Here is a 21720-nt window from a genome sequence, read left to right on the forward strand (position 1 = left end):
TGCCTGTCTCATTGGCTCAGTCCAAGTCCAGTTTTTACTCTCTTTGCTCCCTTCATACAATGGCTGGGCCTTTTCAGCAAACCCCAAGATCCACAGACTGCAATACCCAGCAGTCTCAAGAAATTCTCTCACTTGACGAGGAGTAAGGACTGAGTATTGGGCGCCCGTGTCCACCATGAAGCCAACTGTTTTTTCCTCCACATGTATAGTTACCCAGGACTTGGGGAGGGGGACTGAGCCCTGACCCCCGCTAATTGTTATCATCTCCTGCATATAAGACGTGGGCCCCCAGGGGAGGTGCTTCTTTTTTTTCCTGGTGGGTTTTTCCCCCGGTTTTTTTTTAGGGCACTCTCTTCTCCAGTGTCTTTGCTTTTGATAATATGCATATTGGTCCTTTCTTAGTCTTTTTCTTTTGTCTCTCGGCCTGACTTTACTAGTTCCCTGAGAATTAGCTCCTTGTCTCACCCCTGAAAAGAATGTCTGGGCTAATTCTTTTCAATTCTTGCGGTTTTCTTCGGCCTTGAACTTCCTCTTACCATCTAACACATTCTTTCCTTTTCTCTGGAGTTTTTCTATGGTTAAAACCCCTCTCTGTTGCCCTCACCAGGTCTTGTATGGATTGTTCCCCAACCTCCCTATTTTCTGCAGTTTCCTCTTGATATCTGGGGCTGCCTGATTTATAAATGTTAGCATGATTGCCGCGCGTGACTCATCAGCCTGTGGGTCACGGGGTTATACTGCCTAAAAGTTTCCATTAATCTCTCAAGGAAGGCTGCCGAGCTCTCTTCTGGCTCCTGTCTAACCAGATTTACCTTAGCCAAATTTATTGGTTTCCTGGCTTTTAGAGTCTGGCGGTACACTCAGAGACACTCCCTACCTTTAGTGTGCTCGAAGTCCCATCGGGGCGAGTCAGGGGGAATCTCTCATCAATCAGATTAGGTTGCATTGTAGGTCTCCCATCTACCCCTGGAACATTTTTCTGTGCTTCCGACAATATCTGTTCGTGTTCCTCTGTGGTAAAAAGCACTTGTAACAGCTGCTGACAATCATAGTGGAAAAGGGCCAGTATTGGTACATTCGTTCCCTCTCCGGGCGGGCTGGAACCACCCGAACAGGAAGTGCCTGGACCATGGAGGTGGGGGTTTCTGGGCTGTCCTCGTCTGCCACATTTAAGGCTCCCCTAGTTCTTCCTCGAGTTCCCTGGGCTGGGCCCCCATCCTGGGTTGGGGCCGAGGGTTTGGTATCTCTTCGCATTCCTCCGGACGAGATCTGAGGTACCTGAGGGGGCAAAGGTGGATGCACATAGTGGGGTGGGGAGAGATCGGTTTCTAGGTCAATTAGGCTAGGATAGAGTGAGGATTCCTGGAATATCGGTTTCATTTGGCCATTTGCTCTCTTTGTATTTTTTTTTTCTTTGGATGTTTTCATAACAAGTACCTGCAGGACAGACAAAGTGGGGGAAGGGGAAGTAAAGGGCTGGGGAATAAAAGGTCTCAGCCAGGCTGGTGGATTTTCTATCAAATCTTGTCAGACCAAAATATAGGGAGTTTGGTCTGGGTGTCCAGACAGGCCAGGAGTGAGCACTTTCTCTCTAATTGCTTGAATAATTGGCAGGCTGAAGGTTCCTTCTCCCGGCCAGCTGACATCAAAGGCAGGCCACTCTGCGGAACAAAAAATCATTAGTTTGTTCTTCACTAACACCGATAGATTTTGTGCTCTAGACTTAAAATCAGAAAAGTGGTCAGTCATAAGGGACAAAGGAGTAGAAGTTGCTTGCCCCATGATTACAGAGAAGAACACAGGAGACAAAATGAACACACAAAGATCAGAGATAATGCCGGCACTCACACAGACACAACAAACAGATAACAAATACACATCGGCTGAGAACACAGCACTAGGTCTTCTTGGGCCCCCCGAAACTTCCTTTCCCTTGAGGTTATCTTACCAACAAGGTGTCCACAGAGCTGGCCGCCTTCCCAGCAGGATGTTGGGCCTTGGCCTTATGCCAGCTAGGTTTACTCCCTTTACAGACTTAACACCGGTGTTCAGATATCTTTCCTCTTAGTGAGGAAACCCCTTCTACCGGGAGAGTGTTATTCTTCCCAGTTAAAGGGATCCCGGACGAGCCCCCAAATGTTGTGCCCAGTGTCTGAGTCCCCAAAACTGAGAGAATAAGACATCCACAGCAACGCAAAAGCATAAAGGGGTTTATTGCTAACTCGAGTTAGGGCCCAGGTCTCATCCAGCACAGTGGAATCTTGACGAGGGCCCCGAGCTCTAAATCACAGCTGCTTATATACAGGTGGTCTTTTGTCTCAGCAATAGTGTAGTTGGCGTGTGGTGATTAACTCAACCTTGGGTCATCGTGGTGATTGATTTAACCTTGGCGTCATCAGGGGGGACCTTGGTGTCATCGGGGACCTTGGTATTATCGGGGACCTTGGTGGGGCTTCCCAGAATTATGACTCATGCTTACAAGAACCTGAGACTTAGGCCTAGTGTGGCCTGTTGAGCCTGTCATGGCTCAGGTCAGGTCCCAACAATCTGTTCATGTTGCAAACACACTAAGTCTAATATACTAAGGGCACAGACTTTTACTTTCTTTTTCATTATCTTTACGATGAGTTTTACATTTTCAGCCTGCATGTTTTCTGTAGACACATGCATAAGTGCAAATATATGAACAAACACCTGTTTTCTACCTCCTACAATAAATAAAATGGTGAGCTATAACATGAAATCATTAATTGATTACTACTATGTACAATTGAAAAATGTTAATATTTACCAAGGCAAATAGCATTAAATGTATTTCTTAAAAATATGTATTACTATTCTGATTCTTAGAACTGATTTCTTCCCAATCATTTGTAACAGAGAAGGACTATAATTTCCATTAAGTGGCTTTATCTCATTTAACAGTATGCCAAGCAAAGCATTTTTCTGCCCATGATTTCATTTCATCTACAACTATCCTCTAAGGAACACACTGTAGATGGAATGGAAGATCGATTGGGCTTCTTTACCAAAATTATAGACAATACACCAAATACATGATGTGATCAAAGTAAAATCTGCTGCCCAGAACTTTTGAAAATAATGTCATGATGACTTAAATAAAAATAAAAAAAGCCAACTCAGAATGTACTGTTTAAGTAGCCAGTGGCAGATCTAAGCATCATAACCATCCAAAGACATACAGAGAAAACAGAAGAGACTCTAAGGAAGCAAGCAGAGTAGGATGTGACTTACTTGAGTTCTGCTATGAAAAATAATAAAGACTAGAACTGAGATGGTACTGGCTCTCAAGAAGACCAGCCAGCCACTTGGTGGGAAGTGGATGATATTTTTCCACCTAAAAAGGGGACAGTGATATTTCCTGATAAAGATATAGCCACCTTTGTGAGATGTAAGTATGACCAATTTGCTCACAGAACTTTCGGCAGTGGCCAGCAGAGCTTCAGATTCACCAACATGGGGTTGTGCACATTTCTCAGACCCAGATGGCCTCAGAGTAATCACGTGACCACAGATCCTTTGGTTCCACCAGCATGGCGCATCCAGATGCCGTCAGTCTAATGATGCTGCAGAATGGCCTCTCAAGAGGACACCAAACACACAGTCACTCATCAGTTTGTAGATAATTGAATAGTAAAAGTATGAAGGAGTAAACTGCACACTTCCTGGTTTTGTGGAGGCCCAGGGCAGACCACCCCAAGATGTGCCTCAATGTCATACTGATTACTGTGAGTTAAAGTTGCAGAAGAGAGAGCCAAGGTAAGAGAGAGACTTTGACACTCTCATCTCCCTGGAAGTAGGAAATAAGTGAAAGGTGTCCTCCCTGCCCTGGAAGGTGCACTGGCAGGTGTCACTGTCTGTGAGAGCATTTCTTTAAGGTTGAAATATTTACCAATCACGTTCATGTCCTGTAATTTGTGTCTCAGATTAGATCTCTTTCTCTGTATGAAACAGGGAGGGGTTCAGTTATTTTCAGGTTTGAGCTGATTGATGCTGTTATCTAAGTGGGTTCACTTTCTTTTACATGAAGATTCTGGAGCGACTCCCTGAAATCACCAGCGATGAGAACAACAGTTTAACCACATTTACATGGTCTTGAGCTTCTATGCTGGATGTTCACTGGATTTCATCTCTCAGTTACATCTGATGGTCTCTGTTCTTCCTTTCTATGCCAACTCCCCGTTTTCTACAGTTATCTTTCATTGACTCTCTTTGTGACCATGTCTTCCAGCATCTATTAAGGGAACGCCAATATCCATACAGAATATATCCATTCTAACAATGAGGAATTGAATATGCATAATATCAACCTTCCCAGTCCGTATCTCCCTTAATGATTGTAGCCTCAGTGTAGTTCTGCTGATGCTTAGAATCATGTATGATTCTTTTAAGATGTTCATCCAAAACTTGTTCTCTCTTTTTAGAAATAAGAGGTTCAAACCAGTCACCCTATTAAGCAGATACTTGTAAAATTAATAGGCTATGCCAGACACTTTTGTAAATGCTTCATATACACTCAGAGAAGGCGATGGCAACTCACTCCAGTAACCTTGCCTGGAAAATCCCATGGACGGAGGAGCCTGGTAGGCTGCAGTCCATGGGGTCATGAAGAGTTGGACACGACTGAGCGACTTCACTTTCAACTTTTCACTTTCATGCATTGGAGAAGAAAATGGCAACCCACTCCAGTGTTCTTGCCTGGAGAACTCCAGGGACAGGGGAGCCTGATGGGCTGCCATCTATGGGTCGCACAGAGTCAGACACGACTGAAGCAACTTAGCAGCAGCAGCAGCATATACACTAGTGAATAAACCAAAGTTCTCTATTCTTATGGAACTTACCTTCCTTCTAGTGAGAAAAGGCAGATAACTAGGGTGAGAAAAGATAAATCATTCAATTACAAATTATCTTAGAATATGAAAAGTATTGTGGGGGGAGAAAAATCAAACTTGATGAAGTTTGAAAGAGCTAAGATTTCTGTTTTTGTAATCCAGATAGAATAATCAAACAGATGTTTGCAGGCAACCTACTTTGACAAGTGATGCAAGGAACAGCAATGGGATGGTTAAGACTGGAAAGAAGGGAATCCAACCCACTGCCAGGAACTCTCTGATAGTCACATGGAGGATGTCGCAGCATTATCTGCCCAAGGGATCAATTTATGCAATGCTTAGCACCAGCTCCCATCACTCACTGGGAAGGGAAGGTCTGTAAGATGTACTGTCCTACACTGAGGCAGGTTCTGCTGGCATCTCATGATGAAATGGAAAACAAGCACGGGAGTGAATGTGATAGATTCATGGTGCAGTCAGGACACAGCTGCACAGAGCTGGTTGCCACAGCAACAGCTAAAGAGAAAGGGACAAGAAAAGCTGAGGCCATGCCTGACACACAGAGGCTTTCACTGGGTAAGAGAGATAGTATAATGAATGTATGGAGGAAGCACATTGCAACCAGAGACAATAGGCTTTGCACATATTTCAACATTTTTGAGCAGCTGCAAGAGTCTAGAGAGGCTGGACTTGTGTGAACGAGGTGGTGATTTGCACAGCCTGAGAGCAGGATGGGGCCAGATCACTGAGGGCTCTGCTAGGCTCTGTTCGTAAGAATTTAGACTTTTATTTTGTGTGACATAAGAAAATACTGAAGGCTTTTTTTTTTTTCAGATAAAATATAACATGGCTTTGATGTAATTTTTTTAATTAAACTTGTATTTTGAAATAAGATTCACATGTGGGTTGTTAGTAATAATACAGAGATCCTGTCTGCCCTCTGCCTGAAGTGAAGTGAAGTCACTCAGTCGTGTCCGACTCTTTGTGACCCCATGGACTGTAGCCTACCAGGCTCCTTTGTTCAGGGATTTTCCAGGCGATAGTCCTGGAATGGATTGCCATTTCCTTTTCCAAGGGATCTTCCCAATCCAGGGATCGAATGCAGGTCTACCGCATTGTAGATAGACGCTTTACTGTCTGAGCCACCAAATGATTACCCTCTGCCCAGTTCCTCAATTATTAGCATTCTGTAAAACTTAAACAAAACTTCACAATCAGGAGAGTGTCCAAGAAATCCACTTATCCTATTCATATTTCTCTAGTTTAATTATAGTCCTTTATGTGTGTGCCTACCTGTGCATTTAGTCCCATACAGTTTTACGACATGTGCAAGGTCTGTGTTACCAGAATCATAGTCAAAATAGAGAACATTCTATCAAAACAAGGATTCCTTACACGGCCCTTTTATAACCAGAACAATCTTCCTTACCCTACATCTGTCTCTTTCCCTAACCCACCGTAACAACCAACTAATCTGTTCTATGTTCCCTTAATTTGGTCATTTTAAAAATGTTGTAAAAGTGGAATCATATGGTCTGTAAACTTTTAAGATGGCTAATTTCACTGAGCATCATTTTCTTGAGGTCCATCCAAGTTGCTGCACGAATACACACTCCATGCTCTTTTATTGATGAGTGGTATTCCATACTTTGGCTGTATCCAGTTGGTTTAACCATCTACTGGTTACAGGATATTTAGTTTTTTTTCCAGCTTGGATCTATTATGAATAGTGCTGCTTTTCACATTCATTTACAGATTTCAGCATGAACATGAATTTTCATTTCTTTGGGATCAGGGCCCAAGAGTGCAACTGCTTAGACATATGGTTAAATGTATCTTTATTTTGTAAGAGGTTGCCAAACTGCTTCCAAAAGAGGCTCTATAATTTTATATTCCTATTGTCAATGTAAGAGGGAAACAGTTTTTCAGCAGAATTTCATGTTACCTGTGTTTTAATTTTAACCATCCTGATAGGTGTGTTTTAATAGGTCATTGTTTGTTTGTTTTTTAAGGTTATTGAGATATAATTCATAGACCATAAAAGTTCAAGTGTACAATTCAACTGTTTTTAGCACATTCACAGAGTTGCACAAAAAGAACCGCACTCTGATTTGAGAGGATTTTAATCACCGTCCAAAATAACTTCCTATCCATCAGCAGTCATTCTGGTGGGTCCATTGAAAGTAGACACTCCAGAATAGCACTGAAACATGTATATTATCATATGTGAAACAGATCGCCAGTCCAGGTTCGATGCATGAGACGGTGCTCAGGGCCGGTGCACTGAGATGACCCTGAAGGATGGGATGGGGAGGGAGGAGGGAGGGGGTTCAGGATAGGGAACACATGTACACCCATGGCTGATTCATGTGAATGTATGGCAAAAACCACTACAATATTGTAATCAATATTGTAATCCAATTAAAATAAATAAGTTTTAAAAAAAAGAAAGTAGACACTCTAGCTGGTCGTTACAAGGGGCCTTCCCTGTTCAGGATTTGGTCACTGGCAGGATCCCATTTACTGGTGACGAGCAGCCCCCTGGTGTCTTTCAACACAAAGGGATTCTTAGGCTCAGTGGAGGAGAGTGTTTGTCAACAGGCTGCCATATGCTCCCTTCCCTTTGATCCTGGGAGACATGAAACCTACATGACATGTAGCATTTTTAGACTACCTACTTTTGCTAGATTGGTAGTCCAGAAAATGCTAGACTTTGATATCACCACCACTGTTGGGGACTGGATGGTAAGACACCTTGTAGTAATAAATTCTTCCAGTGCTGGAGTCCCTAACTAGGCTGCCTTTCTCTTTCAACTTTTCATTTTTAATCTTTAGATGCTTCCTGCATCATCTCAATGGTTCATAAACTATACTAGTGGGGAGAAGGGAGAAAGGCAAGTCTATCCCATATTCTCTGTACCTTTAACTTACTTTTAAAAATGATCACTATGACCTCTATTTTAAGTTAATGCTTGGGTACACAGAAGTTGCAGAAGTCATGTGCAATGGCACGAATAAAGGTAATTAATGATAGTGGCTTGAATACTGCCAGGAGCAGACATAGCTATATGTGATAGAGGTACCTGATCTGATCATGAATAGCTCTTGAAATTAGATTCGGAAAGGTTGTCCAAATGGTTGGATCTGTGGATTATGGAAGAAATAAGGAATCAAAGATGACTTAAAGTCTATTTCCCCTCTAAGCAGATAAAAGGTTAGAGTTGCCATTACCTGATGATCTAAGTTCATAGGGTGTTAGAATAAAAGGTGTATCCAGAATTCAGTTGTGTGCATATTAGTAATGAGACGGATATTAGACATGCACATGGAAATATCAAGAAGGAAATGGAGATGAGCCCAAAGAATATGAAGCAGATCTAGGCTGGTGATACACATTCGGTAATTATTATCTTGCAAATGGTGTTTAAATCCATGATACTGGAGAGAATTACCATAGAGCCAAAGGGTAGATGTTGAGCAGATGCCATGCTGTTATCTCCATCATCTTCTTCCCTCTGAATTCCCAGCTCAGCTTTCTCTGAAAGAAACATAATTTTCCCCAAGTGATTTCCCCCCCAAATCTAGTCTTTCATTAGAATAAAAGGTGTATCTGGAATTCAACTGTGTGCATATTAGTAATGAGACGGATATTAGACATGCACATGGAAATATCAAGAAGAAAATAGAGATGAGCCCAAAGAATATGACGCAGATCTAGGCTGGTGATATACATTCGGTAATTATTATCTTGCAAATTTTCATGGAAAATTCACATAATTCTCATGTCATAGCTTTAGTTTCACTGATCTAAAAGACATAATTAGCTCTCAAAAGGCAAATTAATTATCCTGTAAGTGATGGAAATGTCTCTCATAAATTTACTTGAAACTTTGACAAACATCTCCTTAATTTTACATTATTTTCAGCATTAACAGAAGGTTTATATTTTAACCTAGACTTCAGGATTCAAGTGCGCTTTATTCATTGTCTTCAGTGAAGGTTATAAGAGTTAAATAAAATTAAATGTGATTATCTTTTCTCAATTATATAGTAACAACTCAGACTTCAGAGAAATTAGTACTTTTTTGAGGTTGTATGTTTCTTAGAAACAAAGTCATAGCAGGTATATTTTAAATTTCTACTATATCATGCAGTTCAGGAGAATCAATGTAAATTGGTTCTGAGAAGCACTTTACTGCTATCAGCATACTCTGCTCCTGAGTAAATACATGCTTAGGTGGTTGGAGAATACTTGTCAGACAAAGATTTAGTCAGTATTGTACTAATGCTTTCTATTCTCCTGAGCAGCAATGAAAGCTGGGAGATCTTTGCTCACGGCTCCTACCTTCCACGTGCTCACAGAGTAAGGATGAATATTAACACAATTAACCAGGAACATTTGTATACGCAAGCTGTTCAAACAATATTGGTGCATTTGAGGCTTAAATAAAGATTATTTTTGTAACGCTAAACTGCACTGACTTAAACTGTGGATATTCCACTCTCTTGTTCTAGCATTATTGGGACTTACCATATTATTGCATCATATAGTCAATGTGAATGCAATTTTACTTTTAAACACTTAACTATTCATTACAATCACCACCAACAACAACATCAAAACACAATGGATGAAAATAAAAGCATATCAATTGGAAATACCTCTCATTTAAAACAAACTTAAACATAGTTGCCTATCTCCTCTCTTTGTGAGTACATTAGTAACATGTTTCAGAAAGGAATGTTTGAGTTCACAATGCAAAGGCAACCGAAATGAAAGATGAAAATATTTTGGCAAAAGGATAATTAGATAATGAGTTAAAACTGAATAGTTAGTATTCACCAAAAGAGATGCCAGTAATAAACAAGAACATTTTCACAGCCAAAGCCCAGGAATGTGTAAAAGACTGACGGAACTGGTTGCAAGAAGAAAGGAAGAGAGGAAGGCAGGAAAGATGGATGAATGGATGGAAAGAAGGAAAGATGGATGGATGGAAGGAAGGAAAGGAGAGAAAGGAAGTAAGGAAAATTTTTTAAAAAGATGAAAATCTAATATTGTTTGAAAGTTTGTCTGGAGCTTCAGTTTCCTAGATCTCTGACTCCCTCCCACCCCTCAGTGCTTTCCCTAACACCCCGTGCACACAGTCAGACAGATAGCCTACTTGTCTCCTGCAAAGCCAGTGGGAAAGTTATTCCTTGCATGAATTGGCCAAGTAGACTTTCAAGTTTGAGGCTGTAGGCAACAGTGATGGAGGCACTGTGTTGAAATGGAGAGTAATGAAAACTCCTGCTTGGGTGCTGAGAATCCCAGATCCACATCCCTGCACAGAGATGAGCCATGAGACTGGGGATGCCTTTGAAGAAGGCTGCATGGTATGACCACTGAGGTTTCTGTAGCAAAATGTCAGTGACCCCCAGAGTGAATCCTCTATCCCCAGGTCCTCCCCATGCAGGCAACACTTCCAGCCAGTGTTTAGCGACTCTTTCCTAAGTCAGAATAGCCCAGCATTTGAAATAATTTCTAACATGAACAGGCACAGATTATATCAAACAACAGGAAAAAATATGTGGACAAAATATGGGAAGAGAACAAACATTACAAAAATTACTGTAATCCGGTAGATAAGACAATATCTTGAACCGAAGGAAAGGATGCTCTTAAAATAAATGAAAAAATGGTAGTCTGTGACATGATGGATGTATTAATTAGCCTGACTTGGTAGACATTTCACAAGATTAAATCACCACATTGTACCTTCTAAGTGTACAATTTGATTGGTCAATTGTACTTCGATGAAACTGGTGAAAAAAAAGGAGAGTAAGACAATGTTATAAAAATACAATCTTGGGGGAAAAGACATGGGAAACAGGACTTGGCTCTTTGGAAATTAGAAACGTGAAAACAAATTAAAATCCTGTAACACAGTTGGACTGGTGCTATGTGATAAAGATTAGAGAGAATCATACCACTAACAGCAGAGAGAGCTGGAGAGACCAGCTATCCTTGAACAAATTAAGGAGGTATCATGAAGAGTCATTTGGGGGATCGGTTTTAAAGAACAGAAAGGAGTTTTCTAGGAAGGAAAATGGTAGCGGATATTTTGATGACTGTCCAAAGACATTTTATAACAAATTTACATGGAATATAATCTATAAAATTACTGAGTAACTAAACTGTACACCTGAGGATCTTCTGATCTATGAATACAGCATCTCTTTAAACATATATGTGTCTTCTTCAATTTAATACATCATTGTCTTACAGCTTTCAGAGTATAGATTTTTCATGTCCTTGGTTAAGTTCATTCTGTTTTACTGTCTCTGATACCTGTGTACAATTTTTATTTGAACATTATTATATACGTTTCTTGAAAGAAAATGGTTGTTTTTAAAGCCAATGTCAATATCAGGATACTTTATCCAAATATCTTTTATTTTATTACAAACAATTTTTCTCTTTAATATAATTAATTGGATAGCAGAGATGGTGTGAAAAGTGATTTGGATAGACTTTACATACTAACAATTCAGTTATGTTATTGAAGTTTTTATGAGTGCTGCTTCATTAAAAAATACCCTTTAAAGTATTATAAAATTAATCAGTTTTAAATGAAAGTATTGGTACAATTTTGCCTACTATAATGGTATATATTATTCTATTTCATTCAGAAATATTACATAGATACTGTCTAAAATAATGAATGATATAAAGAGAATAGGTGCATAAGCATGATTCTCTGATTAGACTTTTGCTTCCTAATATAAATGCCTTAATTAACAGTCTTTAAAGATTACTGTAGGGATAGTACTTTTTGAAATATTTCTTTAAATGACTTTGATTTATAGATACTGGTTGGGAGCTGAAATAGGCCTAACCAAGTAGCAGCAATTCACTTGAGCATCTGGTCATCTAATTATATTCTAGTTTTAGGACTTTTAATTCCACTCTAATAACACAAGTGAGAATTTGGATGAACTGCCAGGCTGTAAGATTTTTCTATACCTGGCCAGAGAAATGTATAGACCTCTGACAATGAGAACAGTTCACTGTCAGAGATATAAAATCTTCTATAGAATTTGTTTTATCAGATTAAATTCTACTGTATCAAAGAATATATGACCCAGCCATACCAGGGATGTACTAACAGCTCCTATAGCTGAAGACAAATGTGATCCAATGGCATGGTTTCCACTACATTACTCCTTTCTGAAATGCACTTTCAGAATCTTCCATCTTATTAACAAATTCAATGCAATCCCTATCAAGCTACCAGCCACATTTTTCACAGAACTAGAACAAATAATTTCAAGATTTGTATGGAAATACAAAAAACCTCGAATAGCCAAAGCAATCTTGAGAAAGAAGAATGGAACTGGAGGAATCAACTTGCCTGACTTCAGGCTCTACTACAAAGCCACAGTCATCAAGACAGTATGGTACTGGCACAAAGACAGACATATAGATCAATGGAACAAAATAGAAAGCCCAGAGATAAATCCACACACATATGGACACCTTATCTTTGACAAAGGAGGCGAGAATATACAATGGAGTAAAGACAATCTCTTTAACAAGTGGTGCTGGGAAAACTGGTCAACCACTTGTAAAAGAATGAAACTAGATCACTTTCTAACACCAACCACAAAAATAAACTCAAAATGGATTAAAGATCTAAATGTAAGATCAGAAACTATAAAACTCCGAGAGGAGAACATAGGCAAAACACTCTCAGACATAAATCACAGCAGGATCCTCTATGATCCACCTCCCAGAATTCTGGAAATAAAAGCAAAAATAAACAAATGGGATCTAATTAAAATTAAAAGCTTCTGCACAACAAAGGAAAATATTAGCAAGGTGAAAAGACAGCCTTCTGAATGGGAGAAAATAATAGCAAATGAAGCAACTGACAAAGAACTAATCTCAAAAATATACAAGCAACTTATGCAGCTCAATTCCAGAAAAATAAACGACCCAATCAAAAAATGGGCCAAAGAATTAAATAGACATTTCTCCAAAGAAGACATACGGATGGCTAACAAACACATGAAAAGATGCTCAACATCACTCATTATTAGAGAAATGCAAATCAAAACCACAATGAGGTACCACTTCACACCAGTCAGAATGGCTGTGATCCAAAAATCTGCAAGCAATAAATGCTGGAGAGGGTGTGGAGAAAAGGGAACCCTCCTACACTGTTGGTGGGAATGCAAACTAGTACAGCCACTATGGAGAACAGTGTGGAGATTCCTTAAAAAATTGCAAATAGAACTACCTTATGACCCAGCAATCCCACTTCTGGGCATACACACCGAGGAAACCAGAATTGAAAGAGACACCTGTACCCCAATGTTCATTGCAGCACTGTTTATAATAGCCAGGACATGGAAACAACCTAGATGTCCATCAGCAGATGAATGGATAAGAAAGCTGTGGTACATATACACAATGGAGTATTACTCAGCCGTTAAAAAGAATTCATTTGAATCAGTTCTGATGAGATGGATGAAACTGGAGCTGATTATACAGAGTGAAGTAAGCCAGAAAGAAAAACACCAATACAGTATACTAACACATATATATGGAATTTAGGAAGATGGCAATGACGACCCTGTATGCAAGACAGGAAAAAAGACACAGATGTGTATAACGGACTTTTGGACTCAGAGGGAGAGGGAGAGGGTGGGATGATTTGGGAGAATGGCACTCTAACATGTATACTATCATGTAAGAATTGAATCGCCAGTCTATGTCTGACACAGGATACAGTATGCTTGGGGCTGTTGCATGGGGATGACCCAGAGAGATGTTATGGGGAGGGAGGTGGGAGGGGAGTTCATGTTTGGGAAGGCATGTAAGAATTAAAGATTTTAAAATTTAAAAAATAAAAAACTAAAATAAATAAATAAATAAATAAATTTTAAAAAAGAAATAAAATATTGCTGACAGATTATTTCATATACATGATACTTGGGAAAGAAGACTGCATACAGAATTTTATTTTCTACTTCTTCAGTTTTATTTTATGTAAATAATCCAAAGGAAAATGAACAAATACCATAAAACATATTTGAAGGAGCCCTGAAATGGCAGAAGGTTTAGGATTTAATCTAATCATAAAACTTGTTAACTGCAGAGTCTTATCTAGAGAAAGAACTTTTTTGAAATATCTTTTATATGCTAGCCACTATGCCCATAGATTGTATACCTGCAAGTACACATTCTTGTGATCATATGTTATTTTGATGTAACCTCACATTGCAGAGGAATAAATGTGTTAGTGAAACAACTTGGCACTTAATCTGAAAAAATATAACTATTTTTCCAGGTTTTACCTTGCAGAGAAGTTCTGCAAAACCACAAGCAGATTTTAAATATATGTAAAAAGCTTCTCAAAAAGCAAAATATAAATACTTTTGGTATTTATAGTAAAGTAACAAGCAACGGCAACAAAAAACACAAGAGGGAATGTATCCAAAATTTAAATGTAAAAGACAGGATGGATTTTACTATGAGTTAAGAAGCTACTTTCTCTGCTCATGAAGCTTATTCAATTAAGTCAAAACAACAAAGTTTTGCAGACAGTACCTCCTTGGGCCCTTGGGCAAGAGGACGCCCCTGCCTTGAGATCCATGCACTGAAGAACCCCACATACTAATTACAAACACATGAACACAAAAAGGCTGCAAGATCACATGAGCACATCTCTTCTCAGAATCAGGTTAGATTTCAATTCAAAAAGGACCTTAGATAGGATTACAATGCATTCACCCATGGTAACAGGGAGAAGGCAGAATACATGGGTGAATATGTGGATGGGTTAAGAGGTGTGGCAGTTAAAAACTTGCGCAGGTTGGTTCTGATTGTTTCAACTTTTTTTCTCCCAAGTTAAATAATGATTAGTAAATTTGAAGTAACAACTAATGGAATATTGATTGTTCTTTTGAGAGGTTTCTTAACTAGTTAAAATCATGTTTTATTAGGACAATCACTTAAGAATACAGAAGAAAAACTTTCATTGGTTTCTAGAAAAGGTAGAACCAGAGGATACAATGCCAGACTGATAGAGACTTGACAAAACAATATGACTAGGGGAGAACCTCCATTGTGACACAACTTCCAACCGGCACTTCCCAGGTGATGCTCAGCCTTGTCTGTTACCCATTTGTATAAAGAGAATTAAGCTTCATTTAAAAGGTGAATGCTCAAAGAGATGATAGAAACTACAAGTAAGCAGGCCTAAATTGGTTCAACAAAGTTACCAAACTGGTAGTGCTCTGATGGATGGCATTGTGGAGGAAGAGAAACTCCAAAGTGTATATTATAATAATACCCCCAAACAGAGATCATCACCCTCATCACCATCACCACTGCTATCACTAGGAAGTAGGAGGAGGGGGAGGAGGAGGGAGAGAAGGGGAATGGGGGAGGGGAGGGGATGGGGGGAGGGAGGAGGGACAAAAGCAGGGAGGATAAAGGAAGATGTGGAAACAACCTGGATCACTGAATGACTGTAAGAAGCAAAGCTCACTTTTCAAACTATGACATCAAACTGGCACTGTCATTTGAGAGAAGGACCCATTTATTTTATGCTTAAGCAGTCCTGCTGTGGGAGACTGTAAGCCGCTATGACAACACAGGAATTAACATTCAATGCATAGTCATTTTTCTCCAGGGGCTGCATTAAAATCTTACTATGCTTTATCTCTTCCCATTCTCATTGCAGTGTTTGCATTTGGGGTTACTGTAATGCCCATGTTGCAGATGGGCATTAGAGAACTGGAATATTCTTTCCAATATCACATGGTAGAGGACACTACGTTTAGAACAGTTAACTCACCAAGGCCAGGCAGCGCTAGGATAGCACTAGAATGCTACCCAGCCCTAGCCTGGTCCTGCTGCAACTTACAAAGAGGAACTAGGAGAAGTGAAAAAAAAAAAATCACCGGAGTTATTGAAGCATACATTAAAGAAGACATATGTATTTACAAAATAAGGTGAATAAAATGCTGAAAACAAACTCAACTTTATATCCTGCCTGGGACCAGAGCTTGCAGTGACTGCAGCTGTCACCCAGATAGGTAACACAAATAACCATAAGCCTAGTCATTAACAAAATTCACCCACCTGATAAAATTTTCTATTGCCTGTAGAGAACAAGAGCTGTGTAGAATATATCAAACTGGAAACAATGGAAACGAAGCTGACTCTTTTAGAGAATAATTATGCTAATTTTGTTGAACACAATAGGCTCTATTAGCAAATATTTTCATAATAATGTTATTATTTACCTTCTCTGAAATGTTTGTCTTGTTATAGTGAAGTATAAAATAATCGGATATATGGATTGAATTTAAAGATTAGCAATTATATGTCTGACCTAAAAAATTACAGGTTATACACTATGCAAGGTATGTTTTACTTTATATAAAAAACGATGTATTTGAGATGCCTCTAAAACCATTCATTTCTCACATTTGATCTTACTGCTCCAAAGAAGAATGTCTTTAAAGAATGACATTCCTAATCATTAATATTCATAGATATAATACATATATAACAATTTATATTAAACCAAATGAATGTTTCTAGTCCCTTAACTGAATGACACTAATGGCAAAATGTAAAATAATAAAGTAAGTGCTTTAGAGAAAGAACAGTACACATGATACTGAAAATACAGGTGGATTCATTTTCATTTACAGGATTCTTCTCAACTTTATCTTCTCCTATATGAATAAAATAGAACTTTTGCTGACTATGGAAATAAATTATTTTATATTAAATAAAATTTCATTACTTAGTAAATACAATTTTCTGTATCAAATTTGCAGGTATCATAATGTTTCTGTATATAATATAATCAAGATTACCACCAAAAGAAATACTCTAAACCTTTAAATTAGTGTGAAATTAAATGTTGAATCAAGTATATAACATTTAAGAATCAAATACAAAGTCCTCACGGTCTCCTTGTTCACAATTTGTTCTAAGATTCTGAAATATCACACACCCTACTGCACAGTCTTGATAACCTTATACGTTCCAGGAGAATTGGGCCTCCCGTCAGAGCTGATTATTTCAAGAATGGACTGAGAGCCACATGGAGCAAACCAGAGGCTAAACTAAAGGTTATAGACACCAATTTGATTAGTTAGTGGTGAGCACTGGACCTGAAATGTCATCGGGACTTTGGGCTGGTTTTGGCCATTTTCACGGCAATACACTTTGGCCACTGCACACCTGCCAAGTATTGCAAGCATGTGAGACGCTTACAAAATAATCAGACTCAAACACGTAAGCAGAGAAGTAACTGTCAGAGAGTCACTGCCTGGAAACTCATCAGATCCTTTACCCACTTCTCACCATCACTGCCCTTTAGGCACAGGCAGTAAGGGTGGGTTTCTATTATTTAAAACTAATTTCATACAATGTAAGAAATAACTACTTAAAGGCAAAATTCCCAAATCGAGAAATTAATTTGATAGCTATGAACAAAATCTGTAAGATGCAGATTTTTCATTTTGTGAGATAGCATTTAAAAATTCAGAGTGGTTCTAAGTTAAGCTATTAGAATCATAGAGTAATTGAACACACACAGAGAATAAAAATATTCTCTATCGCCAGAAACCTAAGTAAGTCAAGCACATAATTTATAAACTATACAAGAATGGCAAACATATATCTATTTTATATCTATGAAATAAGTATATTGGAAAATAGAGAAATAAAAATGTTTGATAGTATAAGAAACATAAAGCCCAATATAATACATAAAATGTATTAAAAGAAACTATATAAAACTAACAATAACATAGACGACATAGCCCTACATGTAATCTCTATGAATCATTTAAAAAACAGAGTCCACATAATTTTCAAGAACATATACATTTTTCCACAATTGGCCTTATGTTGGCTTATAAAGCCAGCCTCAATAAATTACAAAGTGTTGACACCATTCAATGTATGCTCTCTTGCCATTGGTAAGAAAAGAGAGAAATGAATTTAAAAGCAGGGGATCGGAGCAAGAATTGTCAACATTTTGGAAATGAAGTTATTTCCAAATAACCAACAGAACATCATAAAAAAGAAATCACGGATAAAATTAGAAAATATTTTAATCTGAATGTTAATGAAAATATCTTAAAATGCATTTCATGAAGCTAGGGGAATTTATAGCCTTAACATGAGAAAGTTTTAAAAGCAATGATTATGAATTTCATTTCAGAAAGCACAAAAAATGAACAGGAAAGCAATGTCCACACAATAAAGCAAAAGAAATCAATAAAAGTAAAATCATAAAACAGAGAACAGAAATGAAACAAGAATAATTTTTGTATTATTAATGAACTTGAAAAACACGACCAGTACTGTTCAAATATAAAACAGAAAACCAAGAGCACTCAGCTAGCTCAGCTGGAAAAGCATGAGACTCCTGAAACAAAGAAAATCCAAAAAAAGGAGCATCACTACAAACCACCAACCAAATTATAACCAACATTTGAATTATCAAGCTTGAAAGTGAAAACAAAATGAATAAATGCCTTAATAAACATAACTTATAACCTGATGAATAAATAGAATTCTAAATAATATTTTATTATCTGTTCATGAAATTACATTGATTATTGAAACTTCTCCTACAAGTGAAAAGTTCAATGCCAAACAGCTTCATTAGCAAATTCTACTAAATGTGTTTAAGAAAAACAACCCAATACTACACAAATATTTGAAGAGGATAGAAAAAGAGAAAAAATTTTCCATCTCATTCTGCATCACAATTTTAACCTTAATATCAAATCCTGACAAGAAAAAACAACCCAGGTCAACCCTTGTTATAAATGCAGATGGCAAAATCTTGACCAAAATATTAGCAAAGCAAGTCCAGTAATACAGAAAATCAAAGTCCATCATAAGAAACTAGAGCATAATGCAGGAATAATAAAAGTTCTAACATTTGGGAATCAACTGACAGAATCTACCACATTAAAGCAAAAAAAAAAAAACAAAACAATAACTTTACTTTAGAAGTACTGTGGTTAGTAGTCACTGCAAGAACTTTTTTTAATAATAGGGATCTAAAAAAGAAAAAAGAATCACTAAGTCAATGATTGTATATAATGAGGGATTATTCAAATCATTTTCCTTAGAGGAAAAATCAGTACACACTATTATTATTTCTGCTTGGCATTTTATTGGATATCTTGGCCAATGAACTAATGTAAGAAAAAATAAACAGAAGAACAAATGTAGGAAACAAATAAAATATATCTTGGCAATATCATGATTAAGGATATAGAAAATTGAAAAAATTATAGAATAGTTTAATATTAGTAATTAGTGAGCTAAAAAGTCTTAATACATTATATCTGAAATATAATTGAATTGTCCAAAGGCAGAATTTTTATGAAAATCTCATAAAGTCACAAAGAAAAAGTCTATAGCAGGTTAAAAAGAAAGAGAAAGACAAAAAAATCAAATATATCACCAGAAAATGATCAAATCTGCTATGGACTGAATGTTTACATCTCCAAATCTTATGCTGCAACCTCATGCCCCATAAGAGACTATTCAGGAGTGAGGTCTTGAGAAGTGCATAGACTGTATGAATGGAGCCCTCATGAATGGGTTCAGTGATTTTATCAATAACCCTAGAGGGCTCTTAGAACCAGCTGCCATGTACAGTTACAGCTAGAAGGTGTTGTCTGTAAATCAGAAGGTGGACTGTCACCAGACCTTGAATTTGGCAGTGCTGTGGACATCCCAGACTCAAAAAATGTGAAAAATAAATGCTTGGTTTTTTATCAGCCATCCAGATTATGGTATTTTTTTTTATAGTGGCCTTAATAGATTAAGACAAAGTCAAAAAGGAAGACAGAAAAGAGAAATAAACAAGCAACAAAATAAACAAACAAAAAAATTGACAGAAATAAATGAACAGAATAGCAGTAGCAACCTCTCACTTGTAATAATTACTGTAAATATACTGGACTAAATTTACCAACCAAAAGGTATAGAGTGGTTATTGGAAGAAAAACAAACAAAAAATGAAGAGCTATCTCTATGTTGTCTAAAGAGACTTATTTTAGACTTAGGAACTTACAGGGACTGAAAGTGAAGGGATTTAGAAAGAGATCCCATGCAAGAGTAAACAGAAAAGAGAACAAGTAACCACACCTATGTCAGACAAAATAGACTTAGTCAAAAACTGTCACAAGATACAAAAGGGACATTACATAATGTTAAAAAGGCCAATTAATAAGACACAACAGTTATATATACACCCAACATAAGAGCACCTGGAAATATAAAACAAGCACTGATATAATTGAAGGGAAAAGTAGACATCAATACAGTAATAGTAGAAGACTTCAATATCCCACATTCAATAATAGATCATCCAGACAGAAAATCGATAAAGCAGCAGCTGACTTGAACAAATGGCCATAAGAGATGTACACAGAACATTCTCCTCAACAGCAGCAGAATGTCCATTCCTCTCAAGCGTACAGAGAATGTTGTCTGTGATTGATCAAATGTCAGGTCACAAAACAATTCTTAACAAATTTCAGAAGACTACTACTATTTCAGGCATCTTTCCAACCACAATGAAATGGAACTAGATATCAATAACAAAGGAAAACTGGAAAATTCACAAATGGTTGGAAATTCAAAACCACACCCTTGAGCAAATAGCGGGCTAAAGAAGAAATCAAAATGGAAGGAGGAATATATCTCAAGACAAACAAAAGCTGAACTTACAGATTTAGAGAACAAACTAGGGGTTACCAGTGAGGAGAAGGAAGGAGAGAGGGTAATGTAAAGGTGGAGGGGGATTACTGGACAATTCATAGCATTCCAGAGAGAAGAAATCCAGCTCCACCCACCAGAACACCAAAACAAGCTTCCCTAACCAGGAAACCTTGACAAGCCACTGATACAACCCCACCCACAGTGAGGAAACTCCATAATAAAGAGAACTTCACAAATTTCCAGAATATAGAAAGGCCAACCCAAACGCAGCAATATAACCAAGATGAAGAGACAGAGGAATACCCAGAAGGTAAAGGAACAGGAGAAATGCCCACCAAACCAAACAAAAGAGGAGGAAATAGGGAATCTACCTGAGAAAGAATTCTGAATATTGATAGTGAAAATGATCCAAAATCTTGAAATCAAAATGGAATCACAGATAAATAGCCTGGAGACAAGGACTGAGGAGATGAAAGAAATGTTTAACAAGGACCTAGGAGAAATAAAAAAGAGTCAATATATAATGAATAATGCAATAAATGAGATCAGAAACACTCTGGAGGCAACAAATAGTAGAATAATGGAGCCAGAAGATAGGATTAGTGAAATAGAAGATAGAATGGTAGAAATAAATGAATCAGAGAGGAAAAAAGAAAAACAAATTAAAAGAAATGAGGACAACCTCAGACCTCCAGGACAATATGAAACGCTCCAACATTCGAATTATAGGAGTCCCAGAAGAAGAAGACAAAAAAGAAAGACCATGAGAAAATTCTTGAGGAGATAATAGTTGAAAACTTCCCTAAAATGGGGAAGGAAATAATCACCCAAGTCCAAGAAACCCAGAGAGTTCCAAACAGGATAAACCCAAGGCGAAACTCCCCAAGACATATATTAATCAAATTAACAAAGACCAAACACAAAGAACAAATATTAAAAGCAGCAAGGGAAAAACAACAAATAACACACAAGGGGATTCCCATAAGGATAACTGCAGATCTTTCAATAGAAACTCTTCAAGCCAGGAGGGAATGGCAAGACATACTTAAAGTGATGAAAGAAAATAACCTACAGCCCAGATTATTGCACCCAGCAAGGATCTCATTC

Source organism: Ovis canadensis, chromosome 23, assembly GCF_042477335.2.
Source record: "Ovis canadensis isolate MfBH-ARS-UI-01 breed Bighorn chromosome 23, ARS-UI_OviCan_v2, whole genome shotgun sequence".
NCBI classification, from domain to species: Eukaryota; Metazoa; Chordata; class Mammalia; order Artiodactyla; family Bovidae; genus Ovis; species Ovis canadensis.